Below are 13,384 nucleotides of genomic sequence, written 5' to 3' on the forward strand. Positions count from 1 at the left end.
AAAATCAAAGAAATAACTCTTCTTTGCCTAACATCTCTGTATCATGAAGATATATGTTGAACACGTTTAACTTCCACCCACACAAAAACAAAAGAACAAAATGGAAACATCACTGTGCGAAAACTGCTCCAAAAATAAAAATAAGAAAAATATGATGGACAACATGAGGAGTAGAGATTAGTTAATTTCTATTAACCTACTACACAGCACACATCTGGTAGGTATCCAATATTTTGTGTCAACAGCTAAGCCTTATTGAATGACAACTATGTTCTAGGTATTATTCTAAGTGCTTTATTTACACATTTCACATAGTATTCCCAATAACCTTATAATGCCCATTTTCACAGAGTAGATTTGAGATAAGAAAAGTAAAAATTTTTTTAAAGATCCAGAGATATGATAAAGTAAGGGTGAGATTTAAATGCAGGTATTTTAGTTTTAAATTTTGTGATCTTCGCTATTAGACTGTATTGTTCCTTGAGTATTCATAAAGCATGGCTTGACAATTCTTTTTCTTTTTCTAATTCTCCAGAAAATCAAACGTAGTAAATTATTTTACCATATAAGATTTAAAATTAATCAGAATTTAAAGGGATTTCTCATGTCATTTACCTTTAAATCTATTAAAAATCCAAATTGTTTTCGGAGGTTTTAATTATGAAAATGCTACACATATAAAGTTAGAATTGCATGACTAAGCTTCCAAAACATAATATCAATAATAATAGTTACATGTACACTAATAATATAACTAACTACAAGTAAAACTAATTATTGATAACTTATTTTGCAACACCAAACCTATTTTTTAAAAGAAAAAAAAAGCCTTTGGTATACCATATCCATAAGCTAGTAAAGCATGTCAGTTAACACCATTTAAAGAAGTCTTTAATTCATGAGTTAATCATATATTTAGAAACTTACTTATGCATGTCATATATCTTCCTTGGGCCACTATAAATTGCTTTAGAAATTGGCCAATATATTTTAATATGTCTTATGTGAATGTATCCAAAGAAAATAAACATAAAAGAGACCAAACCATAGTTATAAAAATCAAAAATATTCATTGAAGCACTGTTTATCATACTGAAAGAATAGAAAACCTAAAAACAGGAAGACTTAAATATATCAGAAAATATAAAACTTTGCCAATAACATTTAATTTTTACTTGTTTAATTCTTGAACTGGTAAGGAAATTTATAAGGAGCAATGTAAACTGCAATTGAAGTGAATGGATTTATTACATTTCTTTTACTCTGAAATTTGTTTATGCCTTCTCTCATTTATTCTTTATTTAATTTGTCAGAGATGTTTTAAAAATTAGTTTTGAAATTCGACTTAATACATTTCCCTTATCCCTTCTTTCTATTTTCTTTAGAATTCTTTTTTCTTTTCATTGATGCTTAATTAATTCATTTCCAATCTTTTCTAATATGAGCATTGAAGGCTTTACTTTCCACTCTAAGTATTACTAAATATTACTCAATTTTAAATATTGAATTTCAATTCTGTTTATCTTTGGGCCGAGGAGTAATTTACACTTAAAAATTTTTGAGAGGGTCTCTGTATTTGAGGTTTATCATTTTATTATTGATTTTTTTTATACAATTTTATTTTAGTCAAAGCTTGCTGATACAGAGACCTGGGGATCACAGCAAATATTGCCACAGTGACCTGGCCAGAATGCAATTGAAACAAGCACAGAAACCCAATGGGATTCAGTTCAGAGATATGCAGGAGAGTGCGACTCATTTTCCTTTTGAGTTTGGTGATTCATGTCAGCTAATAAGAACGAGAATATTGAACAAGCAAAAATAATTATACTTGGGGAATAAGTCTGGGAAGGCCATATTCATGGGTGGTGAAGAACAGACCCATGGAAAGTTGGTAATCTTGCTGTCATTTTGTAGGCCCCTGAGACCCAAACACCCAGCAGAAATTAACATTTTTCTGGACCTAGAATGCGTTGATTTAATCTCTACTAAACAGATGCCACCTAATAAAATTCCAGCATTCTAGCCACCAGAAATTCCCATTTAGAACTATGTGCCACTCCTATCTTGGAAGTGCATCTATCTAGTCTGTATCAACAAAACTCCAGTTGACCGTACTTTCCATTTTGTCCTGCTTTACAGGATAGGTGAAATATCTTTGCCAGCTACTCTTCCAAGAGAAAATTAATATCTAAAATATATAAAGAACTTAAAAAAACTATACCCCAAACACTAAATAACTCAATTAATTGATGGGCAAATCAACTAAACAGACACTTTTCAAATGAAGAAATACAAATAGCCAAAAAATTTTCAACATCTTTAGCAATTAGAAAAATTCATTTCAAAACTACACTGAGATTTCACCTCACTAGTGTTAGAATGGCAGTCAGCAAGGATACAAATAATAATAAGTGCTGGAGAGCACTTGGGGGAAAAGGAACACTTAAACACTGTTGATGAGATTATAAATTAGTACAATCACTATGCAAATCAATATAAAGTTTCCTCAAAAGACAAGGAATGGATCCACCACATGCTTCAGCTATACTACTCCTTGGTATTTATCCTAAAGAATTAAAGTCGGCATAAAATAGTGATACATGCATACCCATGTTGATAGCATCACAACTCACAACAGCCAAATTATAGAGCCACCCTAGGTGTCCATCAGTGGATGAATATATAAGCAAATGTGATATATATACACAATGGAAGTTTACTCAGCTATAATTTAAGAATGAAATTATGTCATTTGAAGGAAAATAGATGGAACTTGACAGCACTATGTTAAGCAAAATGAAAATTAGCCAACTCAGAAAATCAAGGATCATGGTTTCTCTCATATGTGAAAGCTAAGAGAGGATAAAGAAAAAAAAAGTGATGAAGGGTGTTTCTTATGAAAACAGAAGGGTAACCAGTAGAGTACAGGAAAGGAATCAGGAAGAGGAAGCAAAAGGGAAAATACTGGGGAATTAAATTAACCAAATCATATTAATTTATTATATGCCTATACAGATATGCACCAAATCCCACTAATTATAATACACCAATAAAAGTAAATAAAATAAAAAGTAGCAAAAATCACTTCCATATATTTAAAAACTATTTCCCTGCACTACCTCCATGGTTATTTCCTTAGCTCCTCTCTCCTCAATTACTATTAATCTATTGTTGAGTTGTTAACTTCAAAGACCTTTCCATATACAGAACTCTATTTATTGGAATTCATTTTGTATTTATTTATAACATCCTGTTCTTTTCTTAGGTATAATTGCTGTTAGCTGAATTTGTTGAATGTCCTGTTAGCTTACTTCCTTGTAATTTCTGTAAATTTTTAAAGTAAATACATCTTTAACCAAGTTTTATCTGTGGAAATACTTTGTGACTTGAAATGAGTATGAGATTTTGTGTTTACTTCTGTGTTTACTTCTGATCCCAGAAGCATTACTGCCATGGGATCAATATTTTATTAATTTTTAAAATAAAACAAGTACCTATTACAGATATTAAATCCAAAATTCCCTAAGGGTAATTGATTCTTAAAGCCCATATCATATAAAGGCAAACAGGTATCTTTGTATTCCTTTATTCTGATTTAAAAAAAGAAAAAAGCTTAAAGGCCTCTCTAATTGTAGTAAGCCCTTTGACAGACTGTACTATAAGAAGGCAATTCAAGTTCCAATTTTATACTTCACTAGTACTCAAATCCTCATTTTCTGTCAAAACATAACCCCTTAGATTATGGGGTCTACCAACTACTCATCTCTCATTTCCCCTTTTCTTAAACTCCCATTCCCTAAATGGGAAAAACAGCATCAACTTAGATGATAACTCCTCTAGTTTTCCATTCTCTCTTCTTTTCTGACCCTTGAGAATTTTTCCTTTTTTTTTTTAATGGCTCAGCTATATATAAGCAACAATCTTTGTTATATTTCATTACTTCTGGTTATACATAGCAGGAACGAAGGTAAGATTATTCATGTTATATGATTTATATTACCATATCTGGCAAGCTATTTTGCTAGAACTGATAAGCTGATACACTTTCTAATGTAGGAAGTGAATTACACATTCTGTACATCGGCTTGTATTTTTCATGACATCATAAGTTGTAAACATTTTTAATTACATGAAATATTCCACACAGTTCATTATATAGATATACCAACAATTATTTAAATGTTATCTTTTAACCTAAATATTCATTTTATTCGCAATTATTACTACAAATAATATTGAATAACTTCAGTCAGTCACCCAGTCAACCAAGCAATCTTTTTTGAGTGTATACTGTATGCTAGAAACTTTGGCAGTGGTAATAGGATGAAGATAACGACAGATGTTTCTTACTCTCAACTTTATTCACAAGTGGAAAGCTTGAGAATTCCCCCAGATACTGAATATCTGGGACTAGCACCTAATAATCAGTTTGTAAAATAACAACTACTCTTCAACAGATGAATGGATAAAGAAAACGTGATTTTATACACACACACACACACACACACACACACACACACACACACACACCAGAATATAATTCAGCCATAAAAAAAGAATGACTTGATGACTGTCATTCTAAGTAAAATAAACAGATGCTCAAAACATCAAAAGTCAAATGTTCTCTCTGATATGTGGATGCTAACACAAAACAAGGAGAGATAGGGGAAGAATAGAAGTTCAGCTGATTAGACAAAGGGGAAGGAAGGAAAAGAAGCAGAGATAGACACCAAAAAGACAATGGAAGGAATATAACATGGCTTTTCTATGTACACATATGAATCTCCATAGTGAATCTCCAAATCATGTACATCCACAAGTATGTACATGATCCTAATTAGAATAAAACATACTTCCTGTTTGTATAAATGTCAATATACCCTACTCTCATTTATAACTAAAAAGAAATAAAAATTAAAAATAAGTGACATAATTTTTCTGATGCATATGCTTTTGAAAATTGAATACATGTTTCCTAAAACTTTCCAGAAAAAATTAACAACAAATGATAGGTGTTGCTTGTCTGTAATCCCAGCAACTCAGGAGGCTGAGGCAGGAGGATCCCAAGTTTGAGGCCAGCATCAGCATTTTAGCAAGACTCTATCTTAAAATAAAGAATAAAAAAGGGTTGGGATAAAGCTCAGTGGCAAAGCATGCCTGGGTTCAATCTCCAGTACTGCAGGAAAAAAATTAAACCAAATAATCTTCTAAATATTCTTCCAGTTGCATTCCCAAAGTATCTTATATTCTATTAAGTTTTGTCCTAAAGCTATATTTGGATGTGTTTCTTATTCTTTTGTTTGTGTCATTTATTCTGCCTTGATTTATTGAATGAATCCAGATATTGTATTTTTGATTCTCATATTCAGAATGTTGGGTCAGAACTACTCAAAATCCATTATGAAGTAGTACCTCCTTGGTTTTAATGACATGAACTTCGCTTTGTGACATAATAAATATATTAACTATATTTTCAAGAAGAAATAACTTGGTATCTTTCTTCTTTCATGGTTTTAATTGATTAAAGACTTTCATTGATAGAAACTATATTTATCTTCTTTTTTTAAAAAAAGATTTTTATAGTTGTAGATGGACACCATGCCTTTATTTTATTTATTTTTATGCAGTGCAAAGGACTGAACCCTGTGCCTCACACATGCTAGGCAAGCATTCTGAGCTACAGCCTCAGCCCTATATTTATCTTCTTAAAATGACTGAATAATTTTTTTTCAAAATAAAACCACCCTTAACTTCAATCACATCCTTCCCTGAAAGTAACCACTCTAAATAGTGTGTATTCTCCAGATAATTTTTACGTAGACACCTATTCATGTTTTTATATATTTGATATTTTCATCTTTTGCAATTATGTTTCTGCATTTTAGACATTGTTCCCCTCACTATTGACTTTGCATAACATACACAAAATGAACGAAACGTAGCTTATTTGACTAATTCTCTCTCAAGAAGTCTGATATTTTTCCAGTTGTGTATTAATACGGTAACAAATATTATCATACACTAATGAATTCACGTATATGAGCATGTATTCTTCTTGGAAGGATAACTCAAAGTAGAAATGATGGATCAAAAGTTATAAGTATTTTTATTTTAATAGATGATTCCAAATGGCCCTATAAAAACGTTTGTTCCAATTTACACTTTACCAACAACATATAAGAGTGCTGATTTCAGCATTCATACACAACAGATATTAACAATGATTCATTTATTTTCAAATCTATTCAAAGAGTTATCTTACTATAGTTTTAATTAACAGTTCCCTGACTATTAGTGAGCTTTTACTATTTATATTTCCATTTATTGGAAATCCTATGAGATACTCATACGTGATTATTTTCTCTATTTATTAGGTGGAGATGTTGATATATTATGGATATTGTCTGTTTGTTATATATGTTGCAAACATTTTCATGCAGTTTCTTGTGTGTCTTTTAACTTTATATTTTTATCATACATGAATTTAAAAATTTTTATATGACTTGCATTTTATGTCTAACCAAATAAAAAAGTTTGTTTGACCCAAATTTTAAATAAATTCTCTGTATTTGCCAATATATTTGTTTCCTTCTTTCTTACATTTAGGAATTTAATCCATCTGGAATATTGTGTCAAGTTTGGAAATGATGAGATGAAAGACTCTAATTTTTATGTACATTGATTCAAGGTCCTTCTATTCATTTTTATTAAATAATAAAAATGGGCTTTACTAGTACTTAATATCAACTGACATTGGAATACTCATTCAGACCATATGTAAGCTAGCCTAAATGGGATGTGAGGCCTCCTGCTAGAAGGGTTTGAGGTCCCATAACTAAAAGGGTTTCATGAAGATACCTTTCATTTATTCATTTACCTTCGCCATATTGCGATGTATTGAAGTTTTACTTCTAGATAAACAAGCTTGTAAATTAAATTGTTTAAACTATTATTCACAAAATGCACTTTTAAAAAATCTCTACAAAAACAACAATAATTGAGGAATTTGACAATATCAATAATGCAAATAATTAAATTATAAGAGATTTGGAAGTAAGCAAAAAGGAATTGTGGTCACTTAACTGTCTAGGATTTTGTCTATTTTACAACCAATGGACTGCTATAGAGGAGAAAGTACTTTTTAAGTTTGTGGTACCACATCAATGGAAAGCTTAGAAAAATCCATTATGATAGTCTATTATAAAATGTTAAGGGGATTAAAAGATTACTTTTAAATTGTAGATAAAGTTTTCATATTTTCTTAGGAACTTCAGTCTCACAGTGGATAATACTGAAAAGATAAATTAACATTAAGAAAACGTCATTATTACTTAAAAAGTGATACTCATTTTCAATCACATCTAACTTAAACCTCTTGGTATTTTAGATTTGGTATATTTTATCCAGGCTAATAGAATTTGTACTACAGATTATGAAATGCTTATTCATCTTAAGAATCTCACTGTTTCTATTACCTTTTCTCCAACACTTTGCTGGTGTTTAAAATTATTGCCACATTCAAAAGATGCAAATGACAAGGAGAAAGAAAATGTCATAAGAATGCTAGTCTTTGAAGGGCTTCCTATGAAATCATTCCTAAGTAGCCAAAACTTAGACTTCATAGGGACTTTATGCAGACTTTGACAAATGCAAAGCTGTGCTAACAACAACACTTGATTTACTCAACTTCTGTTTTTCTACTATGGAACTCAGCTAAAACATTGAACTAGATACTCCATAAAAAATAAAATGCAGAAAACATTGAATGGCTCTTTAAAATTATACAGCCTTGAGTTCACAATTTATACATTAGATTTTCTTTTCATTAAAAGTCATTCATACATATGTATGGTTATGGACACTCAAGTTTCAGTCAGACAGTTCTACCACTTTTTACTAGGCAAATTAAACAATCACTCTAAATCTCTGGTCCCTTATTTGGAAATCATAGATTACTTCCTATGACCCAATATTGAGCTCCTAGCACAGAATACTGTGCATATTATATTTCTTAAATACATGAATTTACCTTTATTTGAACATTAATTCAAACATATACTAAATTTAAGCACTGTGCACTGTGCACGAAACATGAACATGAAACACTCATTAGACTTAAGTTTACAGAAATACAGATAAAACCAAGTTGCATAAAATCCTTGATAAATTTAATACAATGTGATTAATGTAATAATAAATGTACATAAGGAGAACATAAATGATAAAACAACTTTTAGGAAAGGTGGAATCTATGAAAGATGCATGGAGCAGCTAGCATTTGAGCTAAACCTGTGAGGATAAGTAAGTATTCACTATGGCAAGATGAAGGAGGAAATGAACATGTATGAAAAGGAAACCCCATGAGCAAAGGCATGAAAGTGAAAAAGAACAAAGCATGCACAAGAATATTGAGTGGTTGAGCATAGCCAGAGCTTTTTCAGGGAAGTAAAAATGGCAGCTGGTGAGGCTAAAAAGAATCCATCCAGGGGCAAGATTGTTAAGAGCCTTAGTTACAGGCATGTGCCGCCATGCCCACTGTTCTTATTTTTTTTAAATCAAATACTTTTATAAAGCTTGAAATGATAAAACTTTTGTTCCTGCCATACCTACTTCCCCAGCAGCAACTATTTCGACTCTTTTAGTTATTTCTTTAATTATTCATCTCCGTATTTCTAAACAATATAGTATTATTTGTTAATTATTCCATAGTTCTTGTACCCTTATCCTCTAATTCCCCAATATTGTTATAATTTTTAGTTAATATTTGTTGTTTATATTGTAAATATTTAAATATGATTGTATTTAGTTTATCTACTTATTTATTTTTATGGTGCTTAGGTTTGAATCATGCTTCCTAGCCAAGGGTTCTACCATAGATTCCCATTCCCAGCCCTTTTATTTTTAACTCTCTATTTTCCTTGGGCTTCCTGTCTTAAATTAAAAACAAAAAGGGCTGGGGATGTTGCTCAGTGGCAGAGCATTCTTGGGTTCAATCCCTGGTTACTCCCCAGCACACACACAGAAAAAGTACATAGATAACCTTGATCAGAATAAAAATTAAAAAATTTTTAAAAGAAAACAAGAGTTATTACCATGTCAAATAATAGACATTACTCTAGAAGTAAATAGGAGCCATTGCAAAGAGCATCACAAAAATCAGATATCTTACTTCATAGCTTCTATGGCACCAATTTTTATAGTTGAACTCTGGGCAAAAAAATGTGCCTTCAAATTTATGGCATATTAAAATTATAACAGCTGTCATTGTCTGTATATAAACAAACTTGGTGAGGTAAGATATAAACTCATTAAAGTGTTGAGAGATGACTGGTTCTTCATGGTATGATTAGACAACCACCACCAGTAAGCATTTCGAACATTTATAAACCACAGAAATTTATTTCTTACAATTCTGGGACTGCAATGTCCAAGGTCAAAGTCTTGAAAGATTCACTGTCTTGTGAAGAAAGAGCCTGTTTGCTGGTTCATTAACTATTGTCTTTGCTGTGTTCTCCACATGGTGGAGGGAGTGAGGGTCTCTTTTGGGCCTGTAAGATGGACACTAATCTCATTCATGAGCATCATGCACTCATGACTGAATCATCTCTCAAGGGCCCTACTTCCTAATACCATCATTTTTGCGGGTTAATATTATAATATATAACTTTTGGAGGACATAATATTAAGACAATAGCAATATTACCTGGAAAAGTGGACATCTAAGACTCTGAGTTGAAAGTGATTTAGGAAGAATTCCTAAATATCAAAGACATTTTTAAATGTATTTTTTATTTATTCTTTTTAGTAATACATGACAGTAGAATGTATTTTGACATATCATACATACATAGAGTATCACTTCCCATTCTTGTGGTCAACATGATGTGGAGTTACATTGGTCGTGTATTCATATATGAACACAGGAAAGTTATGTCCATTCATTCTCCTGTCTCTCCCATTCCCATTCCCTTTCTTTTCCCTTCCTCCTATTCATCCTCATCTAATCAAGTGAACCTCCACTCCTCCATGATCTGCCCCCTACCTATTGTGAGTCAGCATCCAAGTAGCAGAGAGAACCTTCAACCTTTGGTTTTGGGGGGATGGCCTTATTTCACTTAGCATGATATTCTTCAACCCCAACCATTTACCAGCAAATGCCATAATTTCATTCTTCTTCATAGCTGAGTAATATTCCATTGTGTATATGTACCATATTTTCTTTATTATTCATCTACTAAAGGGTACCTAGGTTGGTTCCATAACTGAGAACTACTGTGAATGATCTACTGTAAACAGTGATATGGCCATATCACTGAAGTATGCTGATTTTAAGTCCTTGGAGTATATGCTGAGGAGTGGGATAACTATGTCAAATGGTGGTTCCATTTGAAGTATTCTGAGAAATATCCTTACTCCTTTCCAGAATGGTTGCACCAATTTGCAGTTCCACCAGCAATGTGTAAGTGTACATCCCCACATCCTTGCCAACATTTATTGTCACTCATCAAAGATTATTTAAAGAATTCTTTTCTCAATTTATTTTGCTTATATTTTCTATATAATGTATACAAAAGTGAGCTGTAATAAGTATACCAAAATAAGTTAGAAAGAACTTTTAAGGTAACTATACAAATTATAGGAATTAAGAGTGTTGTGTCATAGTTTAGCATTTCTTTTCCAGTGGTAGATGAAATATGGTGCAATTTATTATTATTTTAATGATACCTGCTATGGACTGAAGGTTTTTATCCACCAGCACCCAGGCACAGGTTTAAACCCTAATCTCCAATTTGATTATTTTGGGATATAGGAGATATGAGAAGCCAATAAGTTCATCAGCATACAGCTCTTCTGATGGGATTAATGACCTGACAAAAAGAGGCAGAAGACAGCAAGCTCTTCTCCCTCTGCTTCATCATCTGAGAATACAGCTATGACAGCAATCTAAAAAGAAGGGTTTCCTCACCAGACATAGGATCTGCTGTCATCTTGATCTTTCTAGTTTCCAGAACTGTAAAAAATGAATATCCCTTCTTTAAGCTACTCAGTATATGATAACTTGTTATTGCAGCCTAAACTGACTAAGAAAGTATCTCACATTTAACTTGTGATTTGGAAATATAGCTCTATGGCTGAAGAACGCATGCATGAAACTCTGGGTTAAATTCCTAGTAGTTAACAAAATATTAGAAATATAACTCTCAATAATGTTATAGGATTGAAAAAAATGTAGAGAAATTAGAAGCAGGACAGTCAGCTAGTTAGAAAGTTCCTAGGAGTATACATACAAACATTGTGGACCTCATTAGAAGAGTACAAATAATGTTATAGAATATGGTGGATATGAGAAGTTTTCTGAAAGGATAATAACAAAGAATTGATAATCCATCATATGTATGTGGGTTTTGCAAAGGGAGGATTTTGCAAGGGGAGGAATGATATACCTAAACAGGTGAAATTTTCTTCCAGTTTATTCTTCCGGTCTTCCCTTTCCACCCTCTATTTCTGGTACTTATTATCATTTTGTTTCACATTATAATGACACGTATTGCCTCCTTCACTCTATTAGACTAAAGCTCTCTGAGAGCAGAGACATTTTTCTTTTAATCTGAATCAATGAATGAGTTGATGATAGGAAAAATAATGTCCTCTGGGCATTGATCCTCAAATGCCTAATTGTGTTTTTATACACAGGACTTTTTCATTGTTATTGTTCAACTTCTATATATCTGTGGAACATCTCAGTAAAGGAATAGGGAACACTTTTTTATTTGTAACAATGCACTACAAAGCATTACTACTTAATCTAAATTTATTAGAGACCACCAAGATCTGGAAAATGTCAATGAACAATTGTAAAAAACTTAATACTATGTAATTATTATATGTATTTTCAGCTTTCAAGTGAAATTCATGAGCTAAATAAGAAGCCCATGTGGATTTTACACACATTCTTTAAAGATTTCTGTATTCAATGAATGTTATTTTGAAATGTCAAAGCAGAAATTTGAAAAAATTAGAGAATAAGATTAATTCTTCTTAAGTTAAAGTATTACATAGTCTCATTGTTCAATAAAACAAAGGGTTTTAAAAATTTTATTTATTTATTCCAGTTTGTTATATATGTCAGCAGAATGGATTTCAATTCATATTACAAATACAGAACACAATTTTTGATGTCTCTGGTTGTACACAAAGTGGATTCACACCATTTGTTTCTTCATACATGTACTTAGGGTAATGATGTCCATCTCATTCCACCATCTTTCATAACCCCATGCCCCTTCCATTCCCCTCCCTCTCTTTTGACTTATCTAAATTTCCTCTATTCTTCTCATGTACCCTCCCCTCCCCATTATGGATCAGCACCCTCATATCAAAGAAAACATTCTGCATTTGGTTTTGGGGGATTGGTTTACTTTACTTAGCATAATATTCTCCAACTCCATCCATTTACCTGCAAATACCATGATTTTATTCTCTTTTAATGCTGAGTAATATTCCATTGTGTGTACATATTCCACATTTTTTTAATCCATTCATCTACTAAAGGACACCTAGATTGGTTCCACAGTTTAGCTATTGTGAATTGTGCTGCTATAAACATTGATGTGGTTGTGTCCCTGCAGTATGCTGTTTTAAGCCCTTAAAAGGAGAGGGATAGCTGGGTCAAATGTTGTTTTCATTCCCAGTTTTTCAAGGAATCTCCATACTGCTTTCCAAATTGGCTGCACCAATTTGCAATCCTACCAGCAATGTATGAGTGTACTTTTTTCCCCACATCCTTGTCAACACTTATTGTTGTCTTCTTAATAGCTGCCATTCTGAGTGGAGTGAGATGAAATCTTAGAGTAATTTTGATGATGAACATTTTTTTTCATATATTTGTTGATTGACTGTATATCCTCTTCTGAGAAGTGTCTGTTCAGGTCCTTGGCTCATTTATTGATTGGGTTATTTGTTTTACTGGTGTTAAGATTTTTGTGTTCTTTATATATCCTAGAAATTATTTGCTCTATTTGATGTATATGTGTAAAATTTGATCCCATTCTGTAGGCTCTCCACCTCACTGATTGTTTCTTTTGCTGAGAAGCTTTTTAATTTGAAGACATCCCATTTATTGATTTTTGATTTTATTTTTTGTACTATAGGAGTCATTAAGAAAACCAGGGCCTAATATGACATGATGGACATTTGGGCCTACTTTTTCTTCTATTAGGTGCAGGATCTCAGGCTTAATTTCTATGTCCTGATCCACCTTGAGTTTAGTTTTGTTCATGTTGAGAGATAGGGATCAAATTTCATTTTGTTGAATATCAACTTCCAGTTTTCCCAGCACCATTTGTTGAAGAGGCTATCTTTTCTCCAATATATTTTTGGT

At 32.0% G+C, this 13,384-nt stretch overlaps 1 protein-coding gene across 5 annotated transcripts in view; it reads right to left on the reverse strand.

The window, feature by feature from the left end:
• Zcwpw2 (zinc finger CW-type and PWWP domain containing 2) overlaps positions 1 to 13,384 on the reverse strand; it is a 130,984-nt gene that overhangs the window by 85,894 nt on the left and 31,706 nt on the right. The window lies entirely within an intron of this gene.

The sequence above is a fragment of the Ictidomys tridecemlineatus genome, chromosome 2, assembly GCF_052094955.1.
Source record: "Ictidomys tridecemlineatus isolate mIctTri1 chromosome 2, mIctTri1.hap1, whole genome shotgun sequence".
In the NCBI taxonomy this organism is placed as follows: domain Eukaryota; kingdom Metazoa; phylum Chordata; class Mammalia; order Rodentia; family Sciuridae; genus Ictidomys; species Ictidomys tridecemlineatus.